This window comes from Mobula birostris, chromosome 9, assembly GCF_030028105.1.
Source record: "Mobula birostris isolate sMobBir1 chromosome 9, sMobBir1.hap1, whole genome shotgun sequence".
NCBI classification, from domain to species: domain Eukaryota; kingdom Metazoa; phylum Chordata; class Chondrichthyes; order Myliobatiformes; family Myliobatidae; genus Mobula; species Mobula birostris.
The window spans coordinates 135,230,948-135,258,003 of NC_092378.1; the positions used below are offsets into that span (position 1 = coordinate 135,230,948).

At 42.2% G+C, this 27,056-nt stretch overlaps 1 protein-coding gene across 8 annotated transcripts in view; it reads left to right on the plus strand.

Annotated features, from left to right (window-relative positions):
• Positions 1-27,056, plus strand: part of fbxl16 (F-box and leucine-rich repeat protein 16) — a 157,861-nt gene that overhangs the window by 111,835 nt on the left and 18,970 nt on the right. The gene's annotated exons all lie outside the window — the stretch shown is intronic.

Sequence of the window (27,056 nt, forward strand, 5' to 3'; positions counted from 1 at the left end):
TGATACAAGAAACACCTTTTGGTTAAAGGTATTCACTCAGAGGCCACATTACTAGGTACACCTGCTTGTTAATTCAAATATCTAATCAGCCAATCATGTGACAGCAATATAATGTATAAAAGCATGCAGACATGGTTAAGAGGTTCAGTTTTTTTTCCCAGACCAAATACCTGAATGGGGAAGAAGTGTGATCTCAGTGACTGACTATGGAATGACTTTTTTGGTGTCAAATGGGGTCGTTTCAGAATCTCAGAAATTGCTGATCTAGTATTTGTATGGATAACTGTCTCTGGAGTTTACAGACAATGATGTAAAAAACACATTAAAAAAACATCCAATGAGTGGCATTTCTGTGGGTGAAAATGCCTTGTTAATTAGAGAGGTTAGAGGAGAATGGCCAGACTAGTTTAAGCTGAAGGAAGGCAACAGTAACTCAGATAACCAGGCATTACAACAGTGGTGTGCAGAAGAGCATCTCTGAATGCACAACACGTTGAACCTCGAAGCAAATGGACTACAGCAGCGGCAGACCACACCGAGTTCCACTCCTGCACCTAATAAAGTGGCCACTGAATGTATAACTATACTCCAGCAGAAGAACAGTTATGATAAGAATATTCCATTTATTGCAGTACTGTTTCAACGTGGCATCATGTCACTTCAAACACATCAGCATTAGTTTGTGGTATGTTTTCATCACCGTGGTTCCCTTTTGAGTTTGCAACAGATCATTTTGAAATAGAATGTTTCGCCTTTTACAACTAGCAACAAACTAGCATTTGACAAATGCATTATTGGATCTAAGTTTATAAATAGCTGCTACTGTGTGGTCCAGAATCTCAGGAGGAGAAGGCCCCGAGTCCTCGGCTTTGCTTGTTGCTCAGCGGCTGGGGCGGGATCAAAGCACTCGGCAGAGGATGGTGCTCGGAGAGGCTGTGTCTGAGGGGCTGGTCGAAGGCTCGAAGTTTTCAGATGGACTCAGAGTCCACTGCAGTTGGGTGCTTCCAATGGTGCTGCATTGGCGAGTTGGCGGCGCTTGGAGGTTCATGGCGGGGAGAGTTCCTCCCTTCTGCTGCCTGCGTGAGATGATGAGGGTATCGGGACTTTGAGACTTTTTTTTACCGTGCCCATGGTCTGCTCTTTATCAAGTTATGGTATTGCTTTGCACTGTTGTAACTATATGTTATAATTATGTGGTTTTGTCAGTTTTGGTCTTGGTTTGTCCTGTGTTTTCTTGTGATATCATTCTGGAGGAACGTTGTATCATTTTTTAATGCATGCATTTCTAAATGACAATAAATGAGGACTGAGTGTCTTCATAATCTAATCTAATCTAATTGATTTATGCAAATAGAGCCATCAGTAGCTGCACATGCTAACTATTTTAGTGTCGTAGATTGTGAGTTAAAACAGGCAGTCGAAACTAGCCATTTCTGCTTGTGGTGGAATGTGGAATCATAACAGAAGCAAGAACCAGTCTATCCTTAGGAAATATGTAAGAATGAGTGTGCAATTGGTTTTACACCCCACCTGCTTTTCTTCCGCATTGACATTAGTGGAAAAAAATACTATGCATGTGCAAAGATAGTGTTCCAACAAGATTTGGTGGTCTTCATGCGCAGAGAGAAATAAAAGACTGCAGATGCTGGAATCCAGAGTAAAAACTACACTGCTGGAATAATTCAGTGGTTCAAGCAGCGTCTGTGGAGGCGTCCCTTTGATTGATCATCCCTTTGCCTCCATAGATGCTGACTTGACACACTTAAGCTCTTCAGTAATTTATTTCTTATTTTCTGCCAAGAGAATTGGTTTTAAATGAACCCGACTGTAATCACCTCCACTCCTGGGCTTCTTGCTGATCTTAATGGATCTGGACATCTGCTGCCTCAGTCACTGAGACGCTATTGATTTCTATTTCAAGTACACTTTGTTTGCCTTATGGGAAGGTCAAAGGCACTGTTATGGCTGATTATGTTTCACCTAGATGCAAAATTTCTGATGTCATTTGACCTCAGGTCAGCAAGGGTCAATGAAAATTATGCTTTTTTTTTCTCTAAGCAACAAATACCACACTAACATGTGATGCTAACTATACTGAAGCAAAACTTGGACAATTAAACAAATTATGTTGTATTATGTTCCAGTGAAATCAGAACTAGATGCAGTGGAAGAGAGGGCAGAAAATACTGGAATTACGGTGCAGATATAGTCGGTATCTGAAGGAAACAGCCAAGCTAATATATTCATCAGCATTCATAAGTGAATATCTGAAAATGTTTTCTGGTTAATCCTATTCTGGATTTATCATACTTTTTTTCCCAGATATGCCTGAAGTTTTTTTCCAGACATGGGCAGCAAGTGTGCAGAAAATAAAAATCAGACCCAGGCTCTTGTTCTTTTTCCAGGAAATGCAGAGCAAAATCTGACTTCACTGGTGCTACCCTATGGTCACATTTCCTTGGGCTTCATAATAAATGCGTTAATCAGAATCAGGGTCAATATCACAGATGTAGTATCATATTCAATGTGACTCGTGTCGCATGAGTAAATTATCACTGATGTACGTGCTAATCCTGAGATTGTTGCTTACTTTCTGGAGGACCTTGTGGTTCTTCTGGAATGGTCCCAGGTGCACCTTTCCTGGAGGGGGTTAGCTCCAATCCCCTGGCCTGGCCTTGTGCATCATGTCATAGCACTCCTCTTCCCACCACACTCATAAAATGGCTTTGAAAGCTGGTGAGACCACATTCTGGCCCTCAGCTCACTTCATCCCTCCCTCCCCCATCCACCCACATTCCCCCTCACCTGGTTTCACCTATCACCTGCCCGCTTGTACTCCTTCCCCTCCCTCCATCTCCTTATTCTGGCTTTTCCCTCTTCCTTTCCAGTCCTAATGTTGAGTCTCAACCTGAAACGTTGACTGTTTAATCCCTCCTGTAGATGAGTTGCTGAGTTCCTCCAGCATTTTGTGTGTGTTACTCTGGGAATTCTCCCGCTGCCCCGGCGTGACAGAGCATGTCCAGGCTGTGAAGACAAGAAGCCGAATGTGGAATGTGGACCTTTCTGTGGTGATTTGGCTATTCCTGGATATTTAGAGACTAAGGGCAGGAGTTCTTGATTTGTGGAGAGTCAGATATCCTTGGGTGACATAGAGATCAAGAGCTGAAATTTCTGCTGTGTGAAATTCTGCTCAAAGCGGTGCAATGTTCCCTGCAAAGTTCGAAGCAATTCTGTATGGAGATCTGGGTCTAGGGTTTCAATTTTCAGGGTGATTGCTGATGATTTGTAAAAATAAAACACTACGCTCATTGGTGCTTTTACACAAGAGAATCGGTTGAATTTGCTTCTCGAAAAGATAATTCCGTGACATATATAAGAGGGGCAAGTTGTTGCGGTTTGATTAATTCAGCTGAGAGCTTCAATTCATCTGCAGTCAGTAACATTATTTTATAAAGGTGAAAATCACAGTAAACATGTTAAGTGTGAATTAGATTGGATAATGGTGGCTTGTTAGTAACAAAGAAAATGCATTTAAAGTTTTTAGTCTGTGTCCAAAGGTGTTTTTACACTTAAAAGAATCAGTTTGATTTTTGAAGCAGCCCCGAGGGCTTGCAAATGAAAGCCATCAGGAAGTCCATTCATCCTGCGACGTTGTAGCCAGTTTTAAGGATGGGGCCTGCTTTGATTATAACCGAAAGACGGAGGTCATGAAGAAGTTATCTGTGTCAAATATAAGGTTAATTTTTTAGTGTCAGATTGTGCCAATTTTGAATGAATTGCACCAAAATAATTTGCATCTCAACTGGGCCGTAAGCCCTATCATGGCTCAGTGGATGCTGGGAGTCTGAAATAATGGACATTGACACTTTGGACACTACCTCACTTTTTTTATATACAGTATTTCTGTTTTTGCATTTTTTTATAATATATTCAATATACATCATTGATTTACTTGCTTATTATTATTATGTTTTATTTTATCTATTATTTTTTTCTCTCGCTGCTAGATTATGTATTGCATTGAACTGCTGCTGCTAAATTAACAAATTTCACATCACATGCTGGTGATAATAAACCTGATTCTGATTCTGAAAAGAACAGGAAGTACTGGAAACATCCAGCAAATCAAACAGCCTTTGTAGAAAGGGAAAGAAATTCAATGTTGCAACCAAACTGCATTCTTTTTATATCCGCTCTTAAGTGCATTGCTATGTGAGGAATGAATGGACCACTGTCACAGAGACAACCTTACCAAATTTACTTTGAACATAGTTCAGTACAGCATAGGAACTGATCTGTCAGCCTATGATGTCTGTGCTGACCACGATCCATTAAAACTAATCCCATTTACTTGCACATGGTCCATATCTCTTACAGTGTACCTGGTAAGGTACAGAAAACCTGTGCTGGCCACCTGGTTGGAGTGTTCAGGGACATCTTCAGCCTCTCAATGTTGTGGTCTGAGGTTCCCACCTTCTTCAAAAGGGCAGCAATCACACAAGAAGAGCAAGGTGACAATCTCAATGATTGTCAGTCAGTTACATTTGTGTCTAACATAATGATGTGCTTTGAGAAGTTACAGCTAGAATTAACTCCTGCTGGAGAAAGGGCCTGTTGTTCAGTCATTAAGTCGAGTCGGACTCTTTGTGACCTCATGGACCATAGGGTCCATGGGGTTTTCATGACAAGATACGAAAGTAGATTGCCAGGCCTTTCTTCCGCCCAGATGCTGCTGCTGCTCTGGTTGGGACCCAGCTGGGTTTGAACTCAGGACCATATGCCTTGAAGTCCAGTGTTGATGCCACTACACCATCAGCAAGGGCCTAGACCTGCTGTAATTCACCTACCAATGCAACAGGGCTACAGTGGACACAATCTCTCACTGGTTCTCCATTCTTCTTTAGAGCACCGAGACAGCAGGAAATCATACATCAGACTGATGTTTATCAATTACAGCTCTGTGTTCACATTTATTCCCTCAGTATGAATCAGCAAGCTTCTAAACCTGTGCCTCTGTACCCCCTTCAGCAACTGGATCCCCTACTTCCTCGTTGGGAGACTACAGTCAATATAGAAGGTGACACCATCTCCTTCTCACCCACAATCAACAGCAACGCATCTCAAAGATGCAGGCTTAGCCCTCTGCTCTACTCCCTCTACACTCATTGCTGTGTGGCCAAGCATGGCCCAGATGCCATTTATAAGCTTGCAGATGACACCACTGCTGTTGGTCAAATCTCAGATGACATTAAAGAGGCATACAGAAGGCAGATAGTTCGGCTGGTAGAATGGTAACACAACAACAAACTCAACGTCAGCAAGAATTGATTGTGGACTTCGGGAAGGGGAATTTGGGAGAACACACAACTGACGGAAAGAGTGAGCAGCTTTAAATTGTTGGGTGTCAGCATCTCGGAAGATCTGTCGTAACGTAACCACAAAGAAGGCATGCCAATGGTTGTACTTCATTAGGAGTTTCAGATTTCATATGTTGCCAAAGACACTTCCAAATTTCTTTTGATGTACAGTGGAGATCATGCTGACTGGTTGCATCATAGACTGGTATGAAGGCTGCGAGGCCCAGGATTGCAAGAGGCTGCAGCTGGTTGTAGGTTTAGCCAGCTCCATCGTGGGCTTCATATCGCCCATCACTGAGGGTATCTTCAGAAGGCAGTGCCCCAAGAAGGCAGCACTCGTGACTAAGGACCCTTACCATCTGGAACGTGCCCTCTTCTTGTTACTACCATCATGGAGATGATGCCGGAGCTAGAAGACCCACTCTCAATGATTCAGAAACAGCTTCTTCCTATCTGCTATCTCATTTCTGAATGGTCCATAAACCCAGGAACACTACCTCATTCATTTTTTCTGTACTATTTATTTTGTAATTTAGAGTAATTTTATGTCTTTGCACTGTATCTCTCATATAGAATGCTTGCAACAAGGAGACAAATTATTGAGATGTATGTGTGCCGGATGTGGCGGAGGAGGAATTAATTTTGTCAGAAAACCACTTTCAAAAGGAGGCTGAACTCAGCCTGCACACATGTGTGAGTACGTGATGCTGAAGAGAATCCTAATAATGACACCCTTTCTTATGTTAATTCATTGTTGAAGTAACTTTCACTTCAATGGCAGCAAAACATAATTAAGTGTTCCGCTACAAATCCATCATGAATTATAATGAGAACTCACTTCATAAAATGCAAACACCTTCCTCTTATAATCCCTCTTCAGCTACAGAACATCCTTGCCAGAGAGTGGAATGGACTCTGCAAAGAAGTGGTAGAAGTTAAAAAATAGACTAAAAATTCTGTGGCTGCATTAGGGGAGCTTCCTACCAGCGTGAATCTTTCCAGATAGGTCGGAGAGCAAAGGCTGTCATGCTGAACTCCAGCAATTAACTGTTTATTCGCAAAGCTTATCTCATAGTGAAAAACTTAATCTTCACTTTCATGAAAAGAAGTATTTTATTTTAGCCTTTTTAAGATCATAGGAATAGATAAGTCTGCCCTTTAAACATATTCTTCCATTCAATTAAAATCATTGCTCATCTGCACTTTAGCTCTGGTTTACCACTCCCATCCCAGGAATCTTAATACAGATCCATAAGTCTTGATTGTGAAATCCTCAATTAATTATCTAGCCAGAATAAATTTTTGGGAGGAGATTCCAACTTTCCACTTGATATTAAGTGATGGTTCCTGGTTGTGTCTTGTTCTAGATTCCTGGCAGATTTGTGGGCTTTTCGCAAGCTCCTTCCAGGTGTGGCTCCCCCCACCCCCACACCATCAATCCAAATGTGGAGCAACTGATTACAATATCCTTCGTCATGATAGCCTGCATAACCTTTGAGTTCCCAAATCACTCAGTCCACCCTGACCTCCTCTTTCCCATGATTTCCCTCAGGCCTCGTGGCTTGTGATCCAAACACTGGCTGTACTATCTTCTCCTACTCACGGCACATTGGTGGAATTAGTGAAGAAGACTTACAGCATTTGAAGTGTGCAAGGTCTGCTGTATGCAATTACTTTGGCCCTCTAGAAAAATACATTTGGTGGCTCTTTTTAAAATATGTTTTGGATCTGAGCGTCAGCAGTAATGCGAGCATTTATTTAAGAAGAGGCCCAACATATTGATGCAATTACGAAGAAGGCACAGGAACGGATATATTTCATTAGGAGTTTGAGGAGGTTTGATATGTCACCAAAGGATCTAGCAAATTTCTACAGATGTGACATGGAGAGGATTCCCACTGGTTGTAACACTGAATGGTATGGAGGGGCCACTGCACAGGATCGGAAAACACTGCAGTGGATTGTAAACTCAGCCAGCACCATCGTGAGCTCCAGCTTTCCCACTATCGAGGACATCTTGAAATGATGATGCCTCAAAATGGTGGCATTAAGGACCTCCACCCCACCCAGGACATGAGATTTTCTCATTATTACCAGCAGAGAGAAGGTACAGCAGCCTGAAGACCACATTTTAGGAACAGCCTCTTCCCCTCTTTCCCTTTTCCCAACCATGATTCCCCTCTCCCCGCCCCCTTCCCACTCTCGGCCCACAACAGAGACCCATATCAGAATCAGGTTTATCATCACTCACATATGTCATGAAATTTGTTTTTTTTTTGCAACAGCAGTACAATGCAATACATAAAATCAGTACAGTTCTGAGCAAGTGTCTCAGGCACCCTATCTGTCTGTCTATCTATCTATATATATATATAGGAGGAGGAGGAGGAGAAGATGGCGGCGCGACACAGCGCGCGCGGCCTCTCCAGTGAATGATATCTGTTATTTGCCAAGTAGGCAAATCTGCAGAGAGATAGCAGGCAACTGCAGGAAACATAAAGTTGTGGTGGTAGGGGATTTTAATTTTCCATACATTGATTGGGACTCCCATACTGTTAGGGGTCTAGATGGTTTAGAGTTTGTAAAATGTGTTCAGGAAAGTTTTCTAAATCAATATATAGAGGGACCAACTAGAGGGGATGCAATATTGGATCTCCTGTTAGGAAACGAGTTAGGGCAAGTGACAGAAGTCTGTGTAGGGGAGCACTTTGGTTCCAGTGATCATAACACCATTAGTTTCAATTTGATCATGGACAAGGATAGATCTGGTCCTAGGGTTGAGGTTCTGAACTGGAAGAAGGCCAAATTTGAAGAAATGAGAAAGGATCTAAAAAGCGTGGATTGGGACAGGTTGTTCTCTGGCAAAGATGTGATTGGTAGGTGGGAAGCCTTCAAAGGGGAAATTTTGAGAGTGCAGAGTTTGTATGTTCCTGTCAGGATAAAGGCAAATTGAATAGGAATAAGGAACCTTGGTTCCCAAGGGATATTGCAACTCTGCTAAAGAAGAAGAGGGAGTTGTATGAAATGTATAGGAAACAGGGAGTAAATAAGGTGCTTGAGGAGTATAAGAAGTGCAAGAAAATACTTAAGAAAGTAATCAGGAGGGCTAAAAGAAGACATGAGGTTGCCTTGGCAGTCAAAGTGAAGGATAATCCAAAGAGCTTTTACAAGTATATTAAGAGCAAAAGGATTGTAAGGGATAAAATTGGTCCTCTTGAAGATCAGAGTGGTCGGCTTTGTGCTGAACCAAAGGAAATGGGGGAGATCTTAAATAGGTTTTTTGCGTCTGTATTTACTAAGGAAACTGGCATGAAGTCTATGGAATTGAGGGAATCAAGTAGTGAGATCATGGAAACTGTACAGATTGAAAAGGAGGAGGTGCTTGCTGTCTTGAGGAAAATTAAAGTGGATAAATCCCGGGGACCTGACAGAGTGTTCCCTCGGACCTTGAAGGAGACTAGTGTTGAAATTGCGGGGGCCCTGGCAGAAATATTTAAAATGTCGCTGTCTACGGGTGAGGTGCCGGAGGATTGGAGTGTGGCTCATGTTGTTCCATTGTTTAAAAAAGGATCGAAAAGTAATCTGGGAAATTATAGGCTGGTGAGTTTAACGTCGGTAGTAGGTAAGTTATTGGAGGGAGTACTAAGAGACAGAATCTACAAGCATTTGGATAGACAGGGGCTTATTAGGGAGAGTCAACATGGCTTTGTGCGTGGTAGGTCATGTTTGACCAATCTATTGGAGTTTTTCGAGGAGGTTACCAGGAAAGTGGATGAAGGGAAGGCAGTGGATATTGTCTACATGGATTTCAGTAAGGCCTTTGACAAGGTCCCGCATGGGAGGTTAGTTAGGAAAATTCAGTCGCTAAGTATACATGGAGAGGTGGTAAATTGGATTAGACATTGGCTCAATGGAAGAAGCCAAAGAGTGGTGGTAGAGAATTGCTTCTCTGAGTGGAGGCCTGTGACTAGTGGTGTGCCACAGGGATCAGTGCTGGGTCCATTGTTATTTGTCATCTATATCAATGATCTGGATGATAATTTGGTAAATTGGCTCAGCAAATTTGCTGATGATACAAAGATTGGAGGTGTAGTAGACAGTGAGGAAGGTTTTCAGAGCCTGCAGAGGGACTTGGACCAGCTGGAAAAATGGGCTGAAAAATGGCAAATGGAGTATAATACAGATAAGTGTGAGGTATTGCACGTTGGAAGGACAAACCAAGGTAGAACATACAGGGGTAATGGTAAGGCACTGAGGAGTGCAGTAGAACAGAGGGATCTGGGAATACAGATACAAAATTCCCTAAAAGTGGCGTCACAAGTAGATAGGGTGGTAAAGAGAGCTTTTGGTACATTGGCCTTTATTAATCAAAGCATTGAGTATAAGAGCTGGAGTGTTATGATGAGGTTGTATAAGGCATTGGTGAGGCCGAATCTGGAGTATTATCAAATTACAGGAAGGATATAAATAAGGTTGAAAGAGTGCAGAGAAGGTTTACAAGAATGTTGCCAGGACTTGAGAAACTCAGTTACAGAGAAAGGTTGAATAGGTTAGGACTTTATTCCCTGGAGCGTAGAAGAATGAGGGGTGATTTGATAGAGGTATATAAAATTATGATGGGTATAGATAGAGTGAATGCAAGCAGGCTTTTTCCACTGAGGCAAGGGGAGAAAAAAACCAGAGGACATGGGTTAAGGGTGAGGGGGGAAAAGTTTAAAGGGAACATTAGGGGGGGCTTCTTCACACAGAGAGTGGTGGGAGTATGGAATGAGCTGCCAGATGAGGTGGTAAGTGTGGGTTCTTTTTTAACATTTAAGAATAAATTGGACAGATACATGGATGGGAGGTGTATGGAGGGATATGGTCCGTGTGCAGGTCAGTGGGACTAGGCAGAAAATGGTTCGGCACAGCCAAGAAGGGCCAAAAGGCCTGTTTCTGTGCTGTAGTTCCTATGGTTTCTATGGTAGGGGACCATGCACAATTCTGATTTGATGGAGACAGATGTGAGGGTACGGAGGAACATCTGGAGAAACTTCTGAAATTCCCGCTTCGCTGCCGCTGTTACTATGTGGTCCGGAATCTTCGGAGAAGAAGGCCTTGAATCCTCGGCTTTGCTTGTTTCGGTGGCCGGGACGAGGTCAGAGACGCTCGGCAGAGTATGGCGCTTGGGAGGCTGTATTGGAGGGGCTGGTCGGAGGCTCGAAGTTTTCAGACGGACGGACGGACGGACAGACCCAGCATTGGCTGTGGTTGGGTGCTTCCAATGCATTGGCAGTTGTCGGTGCCTGGAGGTTTATGGCAGGGAGTTTCTTCCTTTGCCGCCTGCTATCGGGGACTCGGGAGTCGATCAACTCGGGACTTTGAGACATTTTTAATGTGCCCATGGTCTGTTCTTTATCAAATTATGGTATTGCTTTGCACTGCTGTAACTATATGTTATAATTATGTAGTTTTGTCAGTGTTAGTCTTTGGATTGTCCTGTTTTTCTGTGATATCACTTTGGAGGAACATTGTATCATTTCCTAACGCATGCATGCATTTCTAAATGACAATATACGAGGACTGAGTGTTCTCATAATCTATATATAAAGTTTTGGCACAGTACTGTATTTTTCAGTGGCAATAAACTTGATCCAATTCTGAGTTATTTGGAAGAGAACTGCCCATGATGAGAGAAGCATTGACAAGATTGTTAAAAGTACTCCCCTGAAAAATGCCCAAAAAGTTATTAAACGACTTGCTCCTTAAAGAGACTTGTGCTTCCTCTGCGCTACTACCAGTTTGTAACTCATACAGGCCTCTGGTGTGAATGATCAAACTTGCTGCCCGGTGACTGTAGTGAAAACGGGAAGCTCATACAGACTAATGAAAATATTTAGCATGGTTCAAGCTACATATGAAAGGGAGTTGAATTATTTATGCATTCCCAAAGCATCTACTGTCAAAGCAAAAGGCCACATTTTTGAAAATGTGTTCTCTTTGTATTTCTGTCGCATTGCAGAAACATATTTTTGCTCCCTCCAGGTTTTCAGCAGCAAATTTTCAAAATTCGGAATAAGTTACAATTAATCACACCAACCAATCAAAAGAATGAGCTAATCCATATTAATACCAATGGCCTTCCATTTCAAGTTTAAGTAAGTGAGCTGAAAACTTCTTCCAGGGAGGCAGAATGAAAACTAGCTAATACTTAAACTGAAAAGCTTGAATTTAAGAGACACCTTTTATAGCCCCTTCAAGTGAACCTGAAGAATTTAGCAGTCCATGTAGTGCTTTCAAAGTATAATAGAGGGCTATGGGTAAAGCCTAGGTAGTTCTAAGTTAGGGACATGTTCGGCATAGCTTTGTGGGCCGAAGGGCCTGTATGGTGCTGTAGGTTTTCTATGTTTCTGTAGTTATTAATGAATTTACCGTGAGTGGCTGTTGTAACTGTGAACATTGTCATTGGAGAGGCACTGAAGCTAGTGGATATAGAAGTGTTTATTTAGCAAAAAATGTGAGACACTCTTGGAAGAAGAGGCCTACTCCACCCAATATTACATGACATTTTTATGGTAAAGAATGAAGATAATGGCAGGACAATTCTATAGTTGCAATGTATCTACAATGCTTCCTTTGAATTACAAATAGTTTTCGAACACCTGCTTCTTTGCAGCCACACTCCAGACACCCAAAATGAGTTATAATCCCCACTGGCTCTAGGCCACGTTCATGCATATTCAGGTATTCGAGGCCTACATGGAGTGTTTCTTTGTTTGCCATTGACCCCAACCTGAAGCTCCAGGAAGCCCATTGTTCTGAGCTGTGTTTTAAATTCAATCTGTAATTCTCATTCAAATCTGAAGAATGGCTACTGTTGAAAGTAGTACTTACCATCTACTCTAACTCCAGAATATGCTTTAACATTGGCATCACCAGGGAGGATCTGACAACCACTGTTTACATACAGGAACTGTGTGCCGATTAAGCTTTGCTTTGTCTTGCATAGTACTGAATGCTGCTGTGGCTCTCATCGCCCCAGTGCTTGGATAGTATAGTTTGGATTTGAGATATTCCTTGCAGAATGCTGAGTTCCCAGTGTTCACGTGGATGATCTTGGATGCCTGTGGCATCTCCAGCTTCATGCACTAATACTGGGGTACACGTTGATGTCCACATCACTGAATGCCAAAAGAGCTTCTTTTTGATTTTCAAATAATGAAGATGCTGGAATTCAGAAATAAATACAGAAATATGATGGAAAGGCATGGGTTGCAGAAAGAAAAACAGAGTTAATACTTCAGGTTACAGACCCTTTGAAATGAGAATGTGATAACACAAGTTAGTTGTGTGTTGGCCCAGGCAATGGCTCCATAATGGGACCACTAATAGTAAACCTGTGTCACCTTAACAGAGGTATTCTGGTTGTCCTAACCAATCCTAATCAGGATTCTTAGCAGTGTGGAGGAACAGCAAGATCCTGCGATTCCTCAAAGTTGCCACACAAGTTGAAAGGGTGGTTAAGGAGGTATACGGCGTGTTGGCCTTCGTTAGTCAGGGGATTGAGCTCAAGAGCCACGAGATAATGTTTCAGCTGTATAAAACCCAGGTTGGACCACACTTGGAATATTGTGCTCAGTTCTCATTTCCTCATTATAGAAAGGATGTAGAAGCTTTAGAGGAGGTGCAGAGATTTATCAGGATACTGCCTGGATTAGAGGGCATGCCTTATGAGGATAGGTTGTGTGAGCTAGGGCTTTTCTCTGGAGTGAAGGGGGGTGTGAAGTGACTTGTGCAACACATCTTAGGTGTACAAGGTGATAAGAGGCATAGATTGAATGATAGCCAAAGCCTTTTTTCAGGGCAGAAGTGGTGAGTGCCACAGGGCATAATTTTTACCTGACTGGAGGAAAGTATGGGGGGGACGTCAGAGGTAGGTTGTTTACACAGAGAGTGGTGTACCATGGAATGCCTTGCTAGGGGTGCTGGTAGAGGCAGATACATTAGGGCATTTAAGAAACTCTTAAGTAGGTACACAGATGATAGAAAAATGGAGGGCTATGTGGGAGGGCAGGGTTAGGTTGACCTTAGAGTAAGTTAAAAGGTTGCCACAACATAGTGTGCTGAAGGTCCCATTCTGTGCTGTGGTGTTCTATGTTCTATGTTCAGTATGTCCCCACCTTTTCTGCAACATGAAGATAGCTTGTATTCTCACGTCCTCAGTTCCGACAAAGTGTCTTCCACCTGAAACATAAATTCTGTTTTCCTTTCCACAGGAGGCTGCCTGACTTCAGTCCATGCCAAGACTTTGTGCACAAGCCCTTAGGCATTTGCTACTTCATTGTCTGAGAAATTGTGAATAGACCCAAATAATGTGCAATAATCAGCAGTCGGCTCTACTTATGATGGAAGGCAATGGCAAACTAGCTGATACAGTTTATTCTAGTACACTTCTCTGACAGACTCCTGAGTGGTAAAAAAAACAAAAAAATAGAGCAGGTCATCAGCCTTTGGGGAAAGAAAAACAGCATTAACATTTCAGGTCACAGGCCCTCCATTGTAACTGGAAAAGAACCCTAATGCAGTGGTGTTCTGGGCTGGACATGATCCTGCCACAAAATGCACAAGTTCCAAGTGCATCTCTGGTCACTGGAACATTGCCCTGTGATCCGTATTGGCCTCAGTTTGACCAGAGCTTCCAGAAACCACACTTCATCAAAAGCACTCCACACTGCAACCTGTGCCCAACTCTGACACTGAGTGATAATGCAGAAGCCAAATTATGAACAGTATTTGTGAGTAGGTTGTGGTTAGCCAGTTGACGACTTGGCTGAAAATTGAATTCAGATCGACAGGGTGATAGAAATTAAGTCAACATTTCAGGTCAGAGACCCTTCATCAGAACAGAAAAAAAAACAATCATTCACCTGTAATATTAACACAGCCTATTTAGTTTCCCCCTTTCTTTCTCTCTGAGAGTGGAGGACATGCACAATTTAACCCTCTGCTCACATCCTGCTCTTCAGCATCTCACAACTCTTGTTTATATTTCACCACCTTAGTGCTCCCATTCACTCAAGATTGGGGGTACAGTGGACAGCAAGGAAGGCTATGGAAGCTTGCAGTGAGTTCTGGACCAGCAGCAAAACTGGGCTGAAAAATGGCAGATGGAGTTTAATGCAGACAAGTGTGAGGTATTGCACTCTGGGAGGATCAACCAGGGTGGGACTTGCACGATGAGTGGTAGGGCATTGAGGAGTGGGTAGAGCAGAGGTTCATAATTCCTTGAAAATGGTGTTACAGGTACATACGGTCATAAAGAAAGCTTTTTGCACATTGGCCTTCATTGATCAAGAGTTGGGATACTATGTTGAAGTTGTATAAGACATTGGTGAGCTTAATTTGGAGTATTGCGTGCAATCTTGGTGACCTACTTACAGGAATGACCTCAATAAGGTTGAAAGAGTGCAGAGAAAATTTATAAGGATGTTGCCAGGACTTGAGGACATGAGTTATGGGGAAATGCTGAATAGGCTAGGATTTTATTTCCTATTGAGTAGAAGATTGAGGGGAGATTTGATGGAGGTATACAAAATTATGAGGGGTATAGATGGGGTAATTGCAAGCAGGAATTTCTTCACTCAGAGAAGAATGAGAGTGTGGAACAAGCTGCCAGTACAAGTGGTGGATGTGGGTTTGATTTCAACATTTAAGAGAAATTTGGATAGGTATGTGGATGGGAGCAGAATGGAAGCCTATGGTCCTGATGCATGACAATGGGACTAGGCAGTTTGGCATGGACTAGATGGGCCAAAGGGCCTGATTTTGTGCTGTAGTGTCCTATGATAACTGTACCTTAATTTTATGCAGAACTGGCTGAAGATATGTATCCATGATGTTAGGCACTTTGTAGAAAAGACAGGAGTCACATAAGCAGACCAACCAGCAGCAAAGTGATGACTTAAGAAGACTGAAGTAGTGCTTAGAGAACTTTTAAAGAAGCAATTCTTTAAGACTCTAGTGAGATAATTGCATTAAGATCACAGCAAACAAGTACAGTTTTGCATTTAAGTGATAGGGAGTAGTGCTATATTACTCTACAGAGTATGTTGTCAGTTCCCTGGTTTTTATGGATTTTAAAAAGGCATTTAACAAGACGCCCCACGGGATCCATTGAAACTTGGTTGCATGGATACCAAACTGGTTTGCTCACAGAAGGCAGAGGATGGTAATATAGATGGAGCATAATCTGCCTGGAGATTGGAGACCTGTGGTGTTCCGTAGGGATCTGTTGTGGGACTCTGCTCTTTGAGATTTGTTTATATATAACTTAGATAAGGATGTAAGAAGGCATAAAAGTTGCTGGTGTTGTAGATACTGTAGAAGTTTGTCACAGGTTCCAGTGGGACATTGACAGGTTGCAGATCTGTGCTAAGAAGCAGCAGATGGCATACAAAGTTAATGGTAGGATTATTAGCAGTGTGGAAGAACAGAGCGATCTAGCAGTTCACATCCCTCGAAGTTGTCGCACAAGCTGATAGGAAGGGTAAGAAGGCATACAGTGTGTTAGTCTTCATTAGTTGGAGGACTGAGTTCAAGAGCCTTTGGGTTATGTTCCTGCTTTGTAAAACTCTAGTCAGACGTCACAGAGTATTGTGGTCAGATCTGGTTGCCTCATTATAGGAAGGATGTGGAAGCTTTAGACAGGGGGCAGAGGAGGTTTACCGTACTACTGCCTGGATTGGAGAGCATGTCTTATGGGGATAGGTTAAGTGAGCTAGGTTTAGTGAGTTAGGGCTTTTCTCTTTGGAGCAAAGAGAAAAGAGGTGACTCTTAGAGGTGTAAAAGATGATGAGGCAGAGATAGAGTGGAGAGCAAGAGACTTTTCCCAGAAATGGCTAATATAAGGGGGTCTAATTTTAAGGTGATTGGAGGAAAATATTTGGGAAGGTGTCAGAAGTAGTTCTCTTTTTACGCACAGAGAATGCTAGGCGCATGGAAGCCTCTGCGGGGTGGTGGTAGAGGCAGATACATTAGAGACTCTGACATAGACACATGGATGAAGGAAAAATGGAAGGCTATGAGGGAGGGAAAGGTTAGATTGATCTTAGAGTACATTAAAAGGTCAGCACAGCATTGTGGACCGAAGAGTCTGTACTGCCCTGGGCTGTACTGTTCTATGTTCTTCAGAGTACCAGTGGTGTGGTGAGGCAGTGAAGCTGATTCCGGCAATATTTGAGATGAGATTGATTGGAAAATGGCTCACAGGAAGGGTTCAGGATCAAATTATGACAAGGGACCTTGCAAGAGAAAATAATAAAAGGGGTAACTATAAGAGGCAAATAAATTTCCAGAAATTTATGTATTAGTTCATATTATGATCCTTCAAACACCCTTTTTATTGTCCTGATGAAGGGTCTTGGCCTGAAACGTCGACTGTACCTCTTCCTATAGATGCTGCCTGGCCTGCTGCGTTCACCAGCATTTTTTGTGTGTGTTGCCTGACCCTTTTTATTTGGTCTTTATGGTCATGATTACTATTCTTAGCTTCTGATTTTTGCCCAATTATTTTCTTGCTACGATCGTCATGTTACATTTCCTTGTACTTTGTTACAACCCTGACCTCCAAGAATGTAGTCAGAGCACACAGCACCCACTCACTGCTCTGGGTTTTATAATTGAATAGAATGTAGGCGCCCCCTGCTGTTTGGATCTCTAAGTGCAGTAAGTTGACTCTGTTTGGTCAATCAAAGTCACTGGTGGAGGGATTGCGTTCCAAAAGCAGGGCTACGAAAGACACTAATGACACGTTATTATTTTGAATATTGTTGGCAATAATTATCCCTTTAGAGTATCCAGACTGCTCAGTCACTGATTAAATTCTGCCCACTGGGCGCAAGAATAGACTGCATAAAATTTTAAACAAAATCTTGTCTTGATGTTTTTCTGTTATTCTCCTTCTCTTAATCATTCCCTCCCTGCATGTTTGGCAATTCCCCCCCCCAAAAAAAGCACAGTAGCCAAAAAAAAAGTAGTTCACAAAAACACTGCTGGGATCAACAGCCCTAGTTTCAGTAACACCGGAAGGAAGAGCTCATTATGACCAGAGAAATTATCATCTACAGAAACGGGTAACAATTACAAATGCCAATCTAAACCTCAGCTGTCGAAACAATGGCCTGTGAGCCATGTATGTATAAATATCTATATATTTTTATATCTGGGAAGTCTGAATTAGCATTTAGTACATTAAGGCAAACAATTTTCCAATGCAGATTCAGATTGAGATTTATTTATCACATGTACATGGAAACAACAAAGTGAAATGCATTAAGAACATGCAGTGAACTTTCAAACCTATGAATTCCATACCACCTATGTGATAAAGTTTGGAGAAGACATTGTGGGACTCCCTAACCCGCCTATTACAAAACATACAGAGTGAAATTGGAGGTCCTGCTGATGGAGTTAGAAGAAAGAGAATGTGTGAGGAAAGTCATACCCAGTGGGACAGTGTTTCACTGAATGGCCTGTTTCTGTGCAATGTACAATTCAGTATTATTTAGCTGTTCATAAGGCTCAGCTCCCTGGTCATTTTGTTCCCCATCTAGACTTGTTCTGCTCTTCAGCTTATGTTCTTTAAATTCTTTTAGAACTTGTGTTCCTGCTTGTAGGCAAAGCTGCAACTGAACAGACTTTTAAAGGTATTGTCTACATAGATTTTTAGAAGGCATTTGATTAAATACCATACAAAAGGCTGGTTAGCAGAATTGACATTCACAGAATTAAAGTATCAATAGCAGAGGGTTGGCTAAAAGGTGGAAAGCAGTCAGTAGAACAGCATTCGAACAGCGTAGACTGGTGTTTGAATAGCGGCCAGAGATCGGGAACAAGAAAAGAGGTGACCCACACAGGTTGGCGAGTGAGCGTTAAAAAGCAACACTTTGTAGGAGTTGCAATGTTTGAATTGAAGCCAATCAGAGAAGGGGATTCATAACAGGGGCAAATAAAAATAAGGTAAAGGCAAACAGAGCAGCTTTTGTTGGAGCGGACAGTGTGAGAGAGTGGATTTGAGGATCTATCTCTTCGAAGCTTCAGCAAGGAGAGGCTTGAGTGACAGAAAGTGAGAAGCTGTGGGTAAATTATTTTTTCAGTTTATTTATTATTCCCTTCTTTATAATTGCACAATTAGAGTAGTAGAGATGCCAGGGAGGATAGTCGAATGCTCCTCTTGCTGGATGTGGGAAGGCAGGGATACCTCCCATATCCATGACGACCTCAATTGCAAGAAGTGCATCCAGCTGCAGCTTCTAACTATCCACGTTAAGGAGTTGGGGCTGGAACAAGATGAACAGATTATTCCCGAGGCTCAGGGGGAGAAAGACAGGACCTATAGAGTAGTTACACCCAAGGTGCAGGACACAATAAACTGGGTGACAGGAGGGTGAAAGGGGTTAAGGAGCCAGTGCAGAGTACCCCCTGTGGCCATCCCCTGAATAACTGGTGTACCACTTTGAGTACTGTTGGGGAAGGTGACCTAACAGAGGCAAATCACAGCGGTCAGGTCTCTGGCACTGAGTCTGGCTCTGTGACTCAGAACAGAAGGCAAACTGCAGTGACAGGGGGTTTGCTACCTAGGGGAATAAAAAGGAGGTTCTGTGGACAAGATTGAGATTCATAGTCATAGTCATACTTTATTAATCCCGGGGGAAATTGGTTTTTGTTACAGTTGCTCCATAAATAATAAATAGTAATAGAACCATAAATAATTAAATAGTAATATGTAAATTATGCCAGTAAATTATGAAATAAGTCCAGGACCGGCCTATTGGCTCAGGATGTCTGATCCTCCAAGGGAGGAGTTGTAAAGTTTGATGGCCACAGGCAGGAATGACTTCCTATGACGCTCAGTGCTGCATCTCAGTGGAATGACTCTCTGGTTGAATGTACTCCTGTGCCCACCCAGTACATTATGTAGTGGATGGGAGACATTGACCAAGATGGCATGCAACTTAGACAGCATCCTCTTTTCAAACACCACCGTGAGAGAGTCCAGTTCCATCCCCACAACATCACTGGCCTTACGAATGAGTTTGTTGATTCTGTTGGTGTCTGCCACCCTCAGCCTGCTGCCCCAGCACACAACAGCAAACATGATAGCACTGGCCACCACAGACTCGTAGAACATCCTCAGCATCATCCGGCAGATGTCAAAGGACCTCAGTCTCCTCAGGAAATAGAGACAGCTCTGACCCTTCTTGTAGACAGCCTTAGTGTTCTTTGACCAGATGGTATGTTGCCTCCCGGGTGTTTGGGTCCAGGACATCTCAGATTGAATCCTCAGCATTCTTAGGTGGGAGGGTGAGAAGTCAGAGGTCATAGTCCATATAGATATCAATGACATAGGTAGGAAGAGGAATGAAGTTCTCCAAAGGGAGTTCAGGGAATTAGGTGCTAAGTTAAAGGACAGGACCTCTGGTGCTACCCATGCTTCATTCTAGTGAGGCCAGAGCTAGGAAGATTACATAGTTTAACCCATGGCTAAGGAATTGGTGTAGGAGGGAGGCCTTCAGATTTTTGGATCACTGGGCTCTCTTCCAGGGAAGGTGGGATTTGTACAGAAGAGACAGTTTGCACTTAAACTGGAGGGGGACTAATATCCTAGTGAGAAGGTTTGCTAGTAATGCACAGTGGTGGTGGGGAGGGGTTTAAACTAGAGTTGCAGGGGCACCCAGGAACCAGACTGCTGGAACAGATCGTAGAGTGGTTGTGGAGGCAGATGTTGTTAAGACCTCAGACAAAGTCTAAAATCAAAAGGTTGAGCATAGTGGGACTAATGTCATGAACTGCGTATATTTCAATTCAAGAAGTATTGTAGGAAAGGCAGATGAGTTCAGGGCATGGATCAACACATGGAATTATGATATTGCAGCTATTAATGAGACTTGGTTGTAGGACTGGCAGCTCAATACTCTGGGGCTCTGTTGTTTTAGACATAACAGAGCAGGAGGGATTAAAGGGGTCAGGGAAAATGTCACAGCAATGCTCAGTCAGGCCAGACTGGAGAACTTGTCTAGTGAGGTTTTATGGGTGGAATTGAGGAATAAGAAAGGTATGACCACATTGGAGCCAAAAGAGATGGGGAGATCTTAAACGGATTTTTTTGCATCTGTGTTTTCTCAGGAGATGGACAAAGAGTCTATAGAAGGGAGGCAAAGAAGCAGTGAGGTCATGGACCCTATACAGATTACAGAGGAGGAGGTGCTTGCTATCATGAGGCGAATTAGGGTGTACACAAATTCTAGGGCCGAACAGGATGTTCCTTTGGATCCTGTAGGAACCATGTGTAGAAATTGTAGGGGCCCTAGCAGAGATAGTTAAATCATCTTTATTGACAAATAACATACTAGAGATGGAGGATTAGGTAATGTTGTTCCACTGTTTAAGAAAGGCTTTAAGAATAAACCAGGAAATTATGGGCTGGTGAACCCGACATCAGTAGTGGGAAAGTCATTGGAAGGCATTCGAAGGGACCAGATATGTGAGTATTTGGATAGAAAAGGACTGATTAGGGATAGTCAGCATGGCTTCGTGTGTGGTAGGTCATGTCTAACCAATCTTATAGAGATTTTCCAGGAATTTAGCAGGAAAGTCTGTGGTGGCCAGTGCTATCATGTTTGCTGTTGTGTGCTGGGGCAGCAGGCTGAGGGTAGCAGACACCAACAGAATCAGCAAACTCATTCGTAAGGCCAGTGATGTTGTGGGGATGGAACTGGACTCTCTCACGGTGGTGTCTGAAAAGAGAATGCTGTCCAAGTTGCATGCCATCTTGGACAATGTCTCCCATCCACTACATAATGTACTGGGTGGGCACAGGAGTACATTCAGCCAGAGACTCATTCCACCGAGATGCAGCACAGAACATCATAGGAAGTCATTCCTACCTGTGGCCATCAAACTTTACAACTCCTCCCTTGGAGGGTCAGACACCCTGAGCCAATAGGCTGGTCCTGGACTTATTTCCTGGCATAATTTACATATTACTATTTAACTATTTATGGTTTTTTAATTATTTATTATTTATGGTGCAACTGTAACGAAAACCAATTTCCCCCAGGATCAATAAAGTATGAGTATGACTATGACTATAAGTTGATGAAGGCAAAGCGGTGGATGTTGTCTACATGGATTTCAATAAGGCGTTTGACAAGGTCCGTGTGGGAAGCTGGTCAGAAAAGTTCAGTCGCTTGACATTCAGGACGAGGTAGTAAATTGGATTTGACATTGGCGTTGCAGGAGCAGTCAGAGAGTGGCTGTAGATGGCAGCCTCTCTGACTGAAGTGCTGCAGGGATCGGTGCTGGGGCCATTGTTGTTTGTCATCTATGTCGATGATCTCGATGATAATGATAATTTGCGGATGACACCAGGATAGGGGGTGTAGTGGACAGCAAGGAAGACTATGAAAGCTTGCAGCCGGGAAAATGAGCTGAAAAATGGCAGATGGAGTTTAATGCAAACAGTTGTGAGCTGCTGCACTTTGTGAGGACAAACCAGGGTAGGTCTCACGCAGTGAATGGTAGGGCACTGAGGGGAGGAGTAGAGTAGAACAAAGGGATCTGGGAATACAGGTCCATAATTCATTGAAAGTGACGTCACATGTAGATAGGGTCGTAAAGAAAGCTTTTGGCACATTGGCTTTCATTGATCAAGGTATTAAGGACAGGGGTTGGGATGTTGGTGTGACCTAATTTGGAGTTTTGTGTGCAGTTTTGAACACCTGCCTACAGGTAAGATGTAAATAAGATTGAAAGAGTACAGAAAAAATTTACAATGTTGTTGTAGGACTGGAAGATCTGAGTTATAATTAAGATTGAATAGGTTAGGACTTTATTCTCTAGAATGGAGAAGATTGAGGGGAGATTTGACAGAGGTATACAAAATATAGATCTAAATAGGGTAAATGCAAGCAGGCCACCGAGGTTGGGTGAGACTAAAACCAGGGGTCATGGGTTAAGAGTGAAAGGTGAAATTTTTAAGAAGAACGTGAGGAGAAACTTCTTCACTCAGAGGGAGGAGAGAATGTGAAAGTGTAGATGGTAAAGAAAATTTCAATTTCAATCTTTCAGAGAAGTTTTGATAGGTACATGGATGGGTGGGGTATGGGAGGCTAAGGTCTGGGAGCAGGTTGATGGGACCAGGCAGTTGATTATATGGTTATATGGTTAAATGGTTCAGCATGGACGAGAAGGGCCAAAGGGCCTGATTCTGTGCTGTAGTTTTCTACTACCCTATAACTCTAGAGGGAAGTGGTTGTTGTTCACATTGGAGAATACCAGGCATTGGTGTATCCCCAGGACCGAAGTGCTGGGAACTTTTTTTCGAAATATGCACTTTAATGACTCCAACATGGGTGAAGTTCCCAAAATTTACAGATGTCAAAAAAACTGGAGATGTCATAAACAGTGAGAATCATAATACGAGACTACAATGGGGCACAGATGGACTAGCTGAAAGCACAGTGAAGTGGTAGGTGAAATTTAATACAGAGAGATCTATTTGGGAGAAAGGAGAGAGAATATAGATTACATTGCAGAGTTCTAAATATATACAGCACCAGAGAAACCAGGGCTTACATGTGCACAAATCCTTTGATATACGAGTATATTGAGAGAGTGATTAATAATGTATATGGAATCTGGGATTCATAAACAGGAGGACAGAATGCAAAAGCAGGAAAGTGACATTACATTTGCATAAAACATTGATAAGGCCCACGGCTGGAGTATAGCATACAATGGAGGTTGCCACATCCTAGAAAAGATTGGAAAGTTCTGGGGATCAGGAACTTCAGCTGTAGGATTATAAAGGAGTAAAACAGACACACACACAGACAGTGCTGGATTGATGAAGGGTCTCAAGCCAAAACATCGGCAGTTTATTCATTTCCATGGATGCTGCCTGACCTGCTGAGTTTCTCCAGCATTTTGTGTGTGTTACTCTGGATTTCTAGCATTTGGAGAATCTCTTGTGTTTAGGATTATAATGGAGAAGGCACAGTCGTACCTCTGAGAACTGGTGAGGTCAAAAGGAGATCTGATTGAGGTGTAAGGTGTCAAAGGTAATTACTGCCTTAGATAGTGAGAAGCTGATCCAACTGGTGCACAGTTCAAGGTCCAGTAGACACTGATTTAAAATTTTAGGAAAAGATCAAAAGGTTGGGGGCTAGGAAGAAATCTGAGGGGAAAAATTAATTCAAAAATCAGTAAGGATCTGGAATTTACTGCCCTAGGAATGATAGAAGCTGAATCAAATCAATATCTTCAAAATCGATTTGTCTAGGCTAAGAGGATAGTTTATAGGACTATGAGAAGAACAGATAGGATTGCTGAGGAGTAACTTTGTAGAACAGATAAGTTAGATAGCCTTAACAATACTATCATTCTTAACATTCATCCTGTATTTTCCATTACCTTTTCTCTATAATCAATGGCACTGCCTAAATTTGAGAGAGGAGACAAATCCTTCTAATTCTGATTTTAATTGAGATAAATAGGCATGAACATCTACTTTCAATGTATGATTCATGCTCAGCATTTTAAAGTAGTAATTTTAAAAGATTTACAAGCATATGCAAAATTCATACAGGATATGTTGTGTTTATTCATTTCTGAAACTCACGATCATTCTTCATTCTTATAAATGTTTTTGAACATTTTTTCATAATAGTTGTGCTAAGCTTCTTAATCAAGTTTAATTGTCTTTCAACCATGCATGAATACCATGAATACAGACAAATGAAACAGCGTTCCTCCATGGCGAAGGTGCAAAATGCAGTACCAACAATCATACATAGTACAAGCCACATATGACAAATATAAGATAGCAAGTAACATACAGTCACACAGAAGTATACTGTATATATAGCCCAAGTCCCAGAGTGACATTGATGACGCATGGGTGTTGCCGGCAAGAACAAGCAGTTCTCAGCCGTCCGCAAATGAACGTACGCACGCACACACACAATCCGGTTTGTCATTCCACCGATCAAACACTGGAGGGCAGCACTGATGGGAGGGACCAGCCCAATCCAGCATGGGCAACGTGCTACACTGCCTCTGGCATCTCCTCTCCTGGACTGCTGCAACAGGCAAGCCCACAGCTTGGGGCCTAGTCCTTGCTACAACCGAGGCCACACAGCTCCCCCACCGTCGGTCTCACCAATAAATAAGGGAAACAGACTTGCAGCATTTCACATTATCCATGCCCAACAAGCTCTGTGATCGCAAGAGAAACATCCAAAACAACCACTCGCTGTTAGACTGCACACTGCCTTCGTGCACCAACTCTGATACTTTACTGTAGAAGGCAGGAACACGGTCTGCACCAAGTCCAGCTTCACCATCTCCTCTGCCAATGAGCAGCATGCTGATGGGGTAGACCTGCAGCACCTGAAGTTCTTAATGTCCAGCACTGTCCTGTGATAATAAAAAAAGACATTTAAAAAAAAGACAAAAACACCTTTGATTGACCCAAAGAGGGCGCTGCAACTGAATGTGATGCCATCTTATCGTAAACCTTGGAATCCTATAGATTGATAGAGTCATAGAGCATATGGCACAGAAAAAGGCCCTTTGGCCCATCTAGTCCATTCTAAATGGTTATTCTCCCTTGTTCCATTGACCCACACCTATACCATAGTCCTCCATACACCTCTGTGCCATGTACTTATCCAAACTTCTATTAAGTGTTGAAATTTAACCCACATCTACCACTTCCTCTGGCAACTCGTTACACCCTCACTCCACCCTTTGAGTGAAAAGGTTCACCCTCAGGTTTCCCTTAAGTATTACAGCTTTCACTTGGTTTAAGACCATGCTTTATTTTATTAATACAGTTATGCTGTCGGGCATTTTATTTTCTGCAAATTCTCTCAGAATGCAAATCTATATACAGAAGTGTTCTTTTATTCACATTATATAATTGAGTATTTCATTTTTACTGTTTAAAATCAAATTTCATTTGATTAATAAGTTAGGCTTGTTGAGTTAGCCAATAGGATTTGTCTTGTTAACAATTTGATCAAAAAGATGCCTGGGAAAAGAACGGGTAGCCATTTTTTACAGAGAGCATGGGATTGAAGAAGTTTCGTGAAAGATGGACAGAAGAAAATAGGCAACAAATACGGCGGGAAAATTTTGTTAAGCGCTCACAGAACCCAATTTAGAAGGACAGATACAGATGTCAGAAAATCCTCATGCAAATTATGATCTCATGAAAAATGTGCGGATAACCTTCAGTTAGCCAGCTTGCACATGATATTGGAGAAAGTTTGACACCTTTTTTCTTGAATGTGTGGATATTATTTTTGCTGGGACTGGTTTTTCAGTGCAGAACCATTTCAGTATCATGACTAAATGAAGTGAAGCAAACTGGAATGATTATGCGACAATTAACTCCAATGATTGTGTGCACACTATAGACTGACATATGTGTGATGGGCCCTTCTTATTATTTTGTTTGTTATAGTTTAAAATATTTTGTCAATACAACCTCAATTGAAGTTTATACTGGTGTGAGCTAAATTATTGCTTCCTGGAGAACAGTACATTTGTTAGTATTCATACAGGTAATTGTCTTATTTTTCCTTAGAAGAAGCATTCAAACTTTTATGTTGCTTTTTGTGTTTATCCAAATCATATCCATCCTAGACCTGTTATTTATTGGAAATGGCCTTTTCATTGTTTTTCCCATGCATTGTAGCGTTACATTGCTGTTAATTTGTATTCACAGTAACAGCTAACTCATTACGAGCCTGGGGGTTTGGAAACACCCTTAACCTCTACTTCTAGTTTACCCAACCTCAGTGGAAAGAACCTGCTTGCGTTAACCCTAAATATAGACATCATAATCGTGTATACCTTTAATAAATCACCCCTCATTCCTCTATGCTCCAGGGAATAACCTAGTCAACCTTTCCCTATAACTTGGGTCCTCAGATCTCGGCAACTAATTTTTCTCTCTACTCCTTCAATCTTACTGTTATCTGGTACATGACCAGAACTGCACGCAATACTCCCAATCTGGTCTCATCGAAGTCTTACACAACTTCAACAAAACATCCCAACCCCTGTACTCAATACATTGATTTATGAAGGCCAATGTACCAAAAGCTCTCTTTATGACCCTATCAATCTGTGACACCACTTTCATGGAATTATGGATTTGTACCCCTAGATCCCTCTGTTCTACTGCACTCCTCAGTACCCTACTATTCACTATGTAAGTCTTAACTGGTATGTCCTCGCAAATTGCAATATCTCACACTTTTCTGTGTTCAATTCTATCTGCCATTTGCCCATTTGGTGCAGATCATGCTGCAAGTGTGACGTCACACTCTTTGGAGTATCAGAACAGCAGCACTGATGGCAACCTAAATTATTTAATTCCTCTGAAATACCAACTAGCCCTTTACATATTTCTGAGACAGAAGCGAGACAGGATGGGAAATTGTAATAGGGGGGAGCACAGCTGTTTTGAAAGGATAAGTTGTGGTTCTTCCAGGAGAACAGAGTTGAAAGGTGGAAACTGTTACAAGTTGGCTTGAGTTGACTGAAACATCTGCTGCCAATTTTAGAGATGCTGGTATAAAACAAAGGTCATAGCAATGCCTAAAATAACTGGAGAATTAGGTGTGAAATTGGAGGAAGTTGCAGAGGCTT